At 62.8% G+C, this 8,245-nt stretch overlaps 1 pseudogene; it reads right to left on the bottom strand.

Moving 5' to 3' along the window:
* Nucleotides 1–7,148: 7,148 nt before the first annotated feature.
* On the bottom strand, nucleotides 7,149–7,267 carry LOC146055503 (5S ribosomal RNA; annotated as a pseudogene).
* Nucleotides 7,268–8,245: the final 978 nt, after the last annotated feature.

The raw sequence follows: 8,245 nt of genomic DNA, 5'->3' as shown, positions 1-8,245 counted from the left end.
AAGTGGGCGGGGCCTGGCGCCCTCAAGCCCCCTGCCATGCCCAGGGTTGCCCTGGCAACTGTTGCTTGGCCCCAAAGCGAAAGTGGGCGGGGTCTGGCGCCCTCCAGGAACCATGTCATGCCCAGGGTTGCCCTGCCAACTGTTGCTGGCCCCCCAAAGCGGAAGTGGGCTGGGTCTGGCGCCCTCCAGCCCCCTGCCATGCCCTGGGTTGCCCTGGCAACTGTTGCTTGGCCCCAAAGCGAAAGTGGGCGGGGTCTGGCGCCCTCCAGCCCCTGTCATGCCCAGGGTTGCCCTGCCAACTGTTGCTGGCCCCCCAAAGCGGAAGTGGGCGGGAACTGGCGCCCTTAAGCCCCCTGCCATGCCCAGGGTTGCTTGGCCCCAAAGCGGAAGTGGGCGGGGTCTTGCGCCCTCCAGCCCCCTGTCATGCCCAGGGTTGCCCTGCCAACTGTTGCTGACCCTCAAAGCGGAAGTGGGCGGGGTCTGGCGCCCCCCAGCCCACTGCCATACCCAGGGTTGCCCTGGCAACCGTTGCTGGCCCCAAAGCGGAAGTGGGCGGTGCCTGGCACCCTCAAGCCTTCTGCCATGCCCAGGCTTGCCCTGGCAACTGTTGCTGGGCCCCAAAGCGGAAGTGGGCGGGGCCAGGCGTCCTCAAGCCCCCTGCCATGCCCAGGCTTGTGTTGCTGGGCCCCAAAGCGGAAGTGGGCGGTGCCTGGCGCCCTCCAGCCCCCTGTCATGCCCAGGGTTGCCCTGGCAACTGTTGCTGACCCTCAAAGTGGAAGTGGGCGGTGCATGGCGCCCTCCAACCCCCTGCCATGACCAGGGTTGCCCTGGCAACTGTTGCTGGCCCCCAAAGCGGAAGTGGGCGGGGCCTGGCGCCCTTAAGCCCCCTGCCATGCCCAGGGTTGCCCTGGCAACTATTGCTGGCCCCCAAAGCGGAAGTGGGCGGGGCATGGCGTCCTTAAGCCCCCTGCCATGCCCTGGGTTGCCCTGGCAACTGTTGCTTGGCCCCAAAGCGGAAGTGGGCGGGGTCTGGCGCCCTCCAGCCCCCTGTCATGACCAGGGTTGCCCTGCCAACTGTTGCTGACCCCCAAAGCGGAAGTGGGCGGTGCCTGGCGACCTCCATCCCCCTGCCATGCCCAGGGTTGCCCAGGCAACTGTTGCTGACCCTCAAAGCGGAAGTGGGCGGGGTCTGGCGCCCTCCAGCCCACTGCCATACCCAGGGTTGCCCTGGCAACCGTTGCTGGCCCCAAAGCGGAAGTGGGCGGTGCCTGGCGCCCTCAAGCCTTCTGCCATGCCCAGGCTTGCCCTGCCAACTGTTGCTGGGCCCCAAAGCGGAAGTGGGCGGGGCCTGGCGCCCTCAAGCCCCCTGCCATGCCCAGGCTTGCCCTGGCAACTGTTGCTGGGCCCCAAAGCGGAAGTGGGCGGGGCATGGCGTCCTTAAGCCCCCTGCCATGCCCTGGGTTGCCCTGGCAACTGTTGCTTGGCCCCAAAGCGGAAGTGGGCGGGGCCTGGCGCCCTCAAGCCCCCTGCCATGCCCAGGCTTGCCCTGGCAACTGTTGCTGGGCCCCAAAGCGGAAGTGGGCGGGGCCTGGCGCCCTTAAGCCCCCTGCCATGCCCAGGCTTGCCCTGTCAACTGTTGCTGGGCACCAAAGCGGAAGTGAGCGGGATCTGGCGCCCTCAAGCCCCCTGCCATGCCCAGGCTTGCTCTGGCAACTGTTGCTGGCCCCCAAAGCGGAAGTGGGCGGGGCTTGGCGCCCTCCAGCCCCCTGCCATGCCCTGGGTTGCCCTGGCAACTGTTGCTTGGACCCAAAGCGAAAGTGGGCGGGGTCTGGCGCCCTCCAGCCCCCTGTCATGCCCAGGGTTTCCCTGCCAACTGTTACTGGCCCCCCAAAGCGGAAGTGGGCGGGACCTGGCGCCCTTAAGCCCCCTGCCATGCCCAGGGTTGCCCTGGCAACTGTTGCTGGCCCCCAAAGCGGAAGTGGGCGGGGCATGGCGTCCTTAAGCCCCCTGCCATGCCCTGGGTTGCCCTGGCAACTGTTGCTTGGCCCCAAAGCGGAAGTGGGCGGGGTCTTGAGCCCTCCAGCACCCTGTCATGCCCAGGGTTGCCCTGCCAACTGTTGCTGACCCTCAAAGCGGAAGTGGGCGGGGTCTGGCGCCCCCCAGCCCACTGCCATACCCAGGGTTGCCCTGGCAACCGTTGCTGGCCCCAAAGCGGAAGTGGGCGGTGCCTGGCGCCCTCAAGCCTTCTGCCATGCCCAGGCTTGCCCTGGCAACTGTTGCTGGGCCCCAAAGCGGAAGTGGGCGGGGCCTGGCGTCCTCAAGCCCCCTGCAATGCCCCGGCTTGCCCTGGCAACTGTTGCTGGGCCCCAAAGCGGAAGTGGGCGGTGCCTGGCGCCCTCCAGCCCCCTGCCATGCCCAGAATTGCCCTGGCAACTATTGCTGACCCTCAAAGTGGAAGTGGGCGGTGCATGGCGCCCTCCAACCCCCTGCCATGCTCAGGGTTGCCCTGGCAACCGTTGCTGTCCCCAAAGCGGAAGTGGGCGGGGCCTGGCGCCCTCAAGCCTTCTGCCATGCCCAGGCTTGCCCTGGCAACTGTTGCTGGGCCCCAAAGCGGAAGTGGGTGGGGCCTGGCGTCCTCAAGCCCCCTGCCATGACCAGGGTTGCCTTGCCAACTGTTGCTGGCCCCTCAAAGCGGAAGTGGGCGGGACCTGGCGCCCTTAAGCCCCCTGCCATGCCCAGGGTTGCCCTGGCAACTGTTGCTGTCCCCCAAAGCGGAAGTGGGCGGGACATGGCGTCCTTAAGCCCCCTGCCATGCCCTGGGTTGCCCTGGCAACTGTTGCTTGGCCCCAAAGTGGAAGTGGGCGGGGTCTTGCGCCCTCCAGCCCCATGTCATGCCCAGGGTTGCCCTGCCAACTGTTGCTGACCCTCAAAGCGGAAGTGGGCGGGGTCTGGCGCCCTCCAGCCCACTGCCATACCCAGGGTTGCCCTGGCAACCGTTGCTGGCCCCAAAAGCGGAAGTGGGCGGTGCCTGGGGCCCTCAAGCCTTCTGCCATGCCCAGGCTTGCCCTGGCAACTGTTGCTGGGCCCCAAAGCGGAAGTGGGCGGGGCCTGGCGCCCTCAAGCCCCCTGCCATGCCCAGGCTTGCCCTGGCAACTGTTGCTGGGCCCCAAAGCGGAAGTGGGCGGGGCATGGCGTCCTTAAGCCCCCTGCCATGCCCTGGGTTGCCCTGGCAACTGTTGCTTGGCCCCAAAGCGGAAGTGGGCGGGGCCTGGCGCCCTCAAGCCCCCTGCCATGCCCAGGCTTGCCCTGGCAACTGTTGCTGGGCCCCAAAGCGGAAGTGGGCGGGGCCTGGCGTCCTCAAGCCCCCTGCCATGCCCAGGCTTGCCCTGGCAACTGTTGCTGGGCCCCAAAGCGGAAGTGGGCGGTGCCTGGCGCCCTCCAGCCCCCTGCCATGCCCAGAATTGCCCTGGCAACTGTTGCTGACCCTCAAAGTGGAAGTGGGCGGTGCATGGCGCCCTCCAACCCCCTGCCATGCCCAGGGTTGCCCTGGCAACTGTTGCTGGCCCCCAAAGCGGAAGTGGGCGAGGCCTGGCGTCCTCAAGCCCCCTGCCATGACCAGGGTTGCCCTGCCAACTGTTGCTGGCCCCCCAAAGCGGAAGTGGGCGGGACCTGGCGCCCTTAAGCCCCCTGCCATGCCCAGGGTTGCCCTGGCAACTGTTGCTGTCCCCCAAAGCGGAAGTGGGCGGGGCATGGCGTCCTTAAGCCCCCTGCCATGCCCTGGGTTGCCCTGGCAACTGTTGCTTGGCCCCAAAGTGGAAGTGGGCGGGGTCTTGCGCCCTCCAGCCCCATGTCATGCCCAGGGTTGCCCTGCCAACTGTTGCTGACCCTCAAAGCAGAAGTGGGCGGGGTCTGGCGCCCTCCAGCCCACTGCCATACCCAGGGTTGCCCTGGCAACCGTTGCTGGCCCCAAAGCGGAAGTGGGCGGTGCCTGGCGCCCTCAAGCCTTCTGCCATGCCCAGGCTTGCCCTGGCAACTGTTGCTGGGCCCCAAAGCGGAAGTGGGCGTGGCCTGGCGCCCTCAAGCCCCCTGCCATGCCCAGGCTTGCCCTGGCAACTGTTGCTGGGCCCCAAAGCGGAAGTGGGCGGGGCATGGCGTCCTTAAGCCCCCTGCCATGCCCAGGCTTTCCCTGGCAACTGTTGCTGGGCCCCAAAGCGGAAGTGGGCGGGGCCTGGCGCCCTTAAGCCCCCTGCCATGCCCAGGCTTGCCCTGGCAACTGTTGCTGGGCCCCAAAGCGGAAGTGGGCGGGGCCTGGCGCCCTCAAGCCCCCTGCCATGCCCAGGCTTGCCCTGTCAACTGTTGCTGGGCCCCAAAGCGGAAGTGGGCGGGATCTGGCGCCCTCAAGCCCCCTGCCATGCCCAGGCTTGCTCTGGCAACTGTTGCTGGCCCCCAAAGCGGAAGTGGGCGGGGCTTGGCGCCCTCCAGCCCCCTGCCATGCCCTGGGTTGCCCTGGCAACTGTTGCTTGGCCCCAAAGTGGAAGTGGGCGGGGTCTTGCGCCCTCCAGCCCCATGTCATGCCCAGGGTTGCCCTGCCAACTGTTGCTGACCCTCAAAGCGGAAGTGGGCGGGGTCTGGCGCCCTCCAGCCCACTGCCATACCCAGGGTTGCCCTGGCAACCGTTGCTGGCCCCAAAGCGGAAGTGGGCGGTGCCTGGCGCCCTCAAGCCTTCTGCCTTGCCCAGGCTTGCCCTGGCAACTGTTGCTGGGCCCCAAAGCGGAAGTGGGCGTGGCCTGGCGCCCTCAAGCCCCCTGCCATGCCCAGGCTTGCCCTGGCAACTGTTGCTGGGCCCCAAAGCGGAAGTGGGCGGGGCATGGCGTCCTTAAGCCCCCTGCCATGCCCAGGCTTGCCCTGGCAACTGTTGCTGGGCCCCAAAGCGGAAGTGGGCGGGGCCTGGCGCCCTTAAGCCCCCTGCCATGCCCAGGCTTGCCCTGGCAACTGTTGCTGGGCCCCAAAGCGGAAGTGGGCGGGGCCTGGCGCCCTCAAGCCCCCTGCCATGCCCAGGCTTGCCCTGTCAACTGTTGCTGGGCCCCAAAGCGGAAGTGGGCGGGATCTGGCGCCCTCAAGCCCCCTGCCATGCCCAGGCTTGCTCTGGCAACTGTTGCTGGCCCCCAAAGCGGAAGTGGGCGGGGCTTGGCGCCCTCCAGCCCCCTGCCATGCCCTGGGTTGCCCTGGCAATTGTTGCTTGGCCCCAAAGCGAAAGTGGGCGGGGTCTGGCGCCCTCCAGCCCCCTGTCATGCCTAGGGTTGCCCTGCCAACTGTTGCTGGCTCCCCAAAGCGGAAGTGGGCGGGACCTGGCGCCCTTAAGCCCCCTGCCATGCCCAGGGTTGCCCTGGCAACTGTTGCTGGCCCCCAAAGCGAAAGTGTGCGGGGCATGGCGTCCTTAAGCCCCCTGCCATGCCCTGGGTTGCCCTGGCAACTGTTGCTTGGCCCCAAAGCGGAAGTGGGCGGGGTCTTGCGCCCTCCAGCCCCCTGTCATGCCCAGGGTTGCCCTGCCAACTGTTGCTGACCCTCAAAGCGGAAGTGGGCGGGGTCTGGCGCCCTCCAGCCCACTGCAATACCCAGGGTTGCCCTGGCAACCGTTGCTGGACCCAAAGCGGAAGTGGGCGGTGCCTGGCGCCCTCAAGCCTTCTGCCATTCCCAGGCTTGCCCTGGCAACTGTTGCTGGGCCCCAAAGCGGAAGTGGGCGGTGCCTGGCGCCCTCCAGCCCCCTGCCATGCCCAGGGTTGCCCTGGCAACTGTTGCTGACCCTCAAAGTGGAAGTGGGCGGTGTATGGCGCCCTCCAACCCCCTGCCATGCCCAGGGTTGCCCTGGCAACTGTTGCTGACCCTCAAAGCGGAAGTGGGCGGGGTCTGGCGCCCTCCAGCCCACTGCCATACCAAGGGTTACCCTGGCAACCGTTGCTGGCCCCAAAGCAGAAGTGGGCGGGGCCTGGCGCCCTCAAGCCTTCTGCCATGCCCAGGCTTGCCCTGGCAACTGTTGCTGGGCCCCAAAGCGGAAGTGGGCGGGGCCTGGCGTCCTCAAGCCCCCTGCCATGACCAGGGTTGCCCTGCCAACTGTTGCTGGCCCCCCAAAGCGGAAGTGGGCGGGACCTGGCGCCCTTAAGCCCCCTGCCATGCCCAGGGATGCCCTGGACACTGTTGCTGTCCCCCAAAGCGGAAGTGGGCGGGGCATGGCGTCCTTAAGCCCCCTGCCATGCCCTGGGTTGCCCTGGCAACTGTTGCTTGGCCCCAAAGCTGAAGTGGGCCGGTTCTTGCGCCCTCCAGCCCCCTGTCATGCCCAGGGTTGCCCTGCCAACTGTTGCTGACCCTCAAAGCGGAAGTGGGCGGGGTCTGGCGCCCTCCAGCCCACTGCCATACCCAGGGTTGCCCTGGCAACCGTTGCTGGCCCCAAAGCGGAAGTGGGCGGTGCCTGGCGCCCTCAAGCCTTCTGCCATGCCCAGGCTTGCCCTGGCAACTGTTGCTGGGCCCCAAAGCGGAAGTGGGCGGGGCCTGGCGCCCTCAAGCCCCCTGCCATGCCCAGGCTTGCCCTGGCAACTGTTGCTGGGCCCCAAAGCGGAAGTGGGCGGGGCATGGCGTCGTTAAGCCCCCTGCCATGCCCTGGGTTGAGAAAAGTAGAGTCTGGAGGTGACTCAAAAGGGAACCCGACAAGGCTTTTTGGGGCACACTTATAAACAATATATTGAAAATGCAATGATGTCTACATATTAAAATGTAACTTTTAATGATTCAACACTTAAAATAGAGGTTTAATTCTTCCCTCCACTTTGAAGGAATAAATCAGAGAAAAACCCAAATAAATAGTGGGTTAATAGGTATATACAGCGAAAATTTCTTTATATAACAACTGTTCCTCTAAAAATACAATAAGTGAAAGTCACAAAGTTGACGTCAAGGTTTTTCATATCATGGAGGAGAATAACAGTTGTGGTGGCGCAGGACACACCCCCTCAATATTAGAAAAAGGTAAAGAAAAAAGTGAACAAATGCTCGGGGACAGTAAAGTGGGGATCAGGAGATGGAGTGAAAAGGAGGAGAGGAGAGAGGACGGTCATGCACGACTCCCACAGCGCGTTTGCTTCTGCTGTTATGGTAAGCTACAGCACCGACTATTCCCTGTTAGTTCCCCAGACAGGTACTGGGTCGGCCCATCACTGTTTAGCTTCTGGGTTCGGATGGTACCAGGCGATTTCAGTGAGGTATGGCTGTAAATGGAATAATGAGCGAGCAACGCTGATCAGAGTGAGCTGAAGTGTGCTTCTGCTGTTGGTTAACCACTGAGAGTCTCTCCTTGTTACCATGTATGCATTGCAAGGAGGTAGATTCCGGTGATGCCAATGAGAGAGTCACTTAAAATCGGGGTTGTGGATAGAATAGATTGGTTGGATATGTTGGTCTCGACCCCACTTCTGCTGTCCACAATCATACACCGTATCGGATTGTGGATGAGAGAGAGGGGGCAAGGCAATCCTCCCTTGAATGGGAAAAAGAAGGGGATAGAATTGCGGCAATTGCCTGAGTAAAAAAGGTGATAGAGGAATTGAAGAAGTTTATGGAAAAAATGAATGTACCCACAGTCCAATGAAGGATAGTGTTCCAGGTGTCAGGATTTAATTGTTCTGATCACCTGGTTCACCCCGGGGTTTGTTTAAACACTGTTATTGAACAGAACATTTGCGGCTCGCTCTGTGGTTAGGTTTTTACACAAGAGGTTCTGTTTGAGGGTAATTATCACCCTGAGACAGTCTCCACACCCTGCGACAGTCTCATAAGTTATAAAGAAATAACTAGATTGACAAGAGATTCACTTGGAATACATGCTTGGTATGAGGGTAGATGGCAGTAGGTGCAATGGTGTCAGAGAAGATGAAACTTTGGCATAAGAAGAACTATATATATATAGATAGCAGGAGCTATTGAGTCATGTTTGGTACTTATCCACAGGTAGGTGGCATGGCATATAAGCAAATATTGTCCTGCCGGTACAACACACAAAAGTAGTGTCAACTTTAGCTCCACCTTTCAGGGAATGTGTAGACAAAAAACACCATGCATTAATCACTCTGCACTGTTAGCTAAAGCGTGTGTAGGTGCCAATCTAAAGTAACACAAAATCAGGCACAGGTTAGCAGATATACCTGTAGGCAGTGCCTATCAGAAGTAACACAAAATCCGGCACAAATTAGCAGAT

This window comes from Crinia signifera, unplaced genomic scaffold (assembly GCF_055691185.1).
Source record: "Crinia signifera unplaced genomic scaffold, ASM5569118v1 HAP2_SCAFFOLD_452, whole genome shotgun sequence".
Classification (NCBI taxonomy): domain Eukaryota; kingdom Metazoa; phylum Chordata; class Amphibia; order Anura; family Myobatrachidae; genus Crinia; species Crinia signifera.
This window is presented reverse-complemented; position numbering and strand designations above follow the sequence as displayed.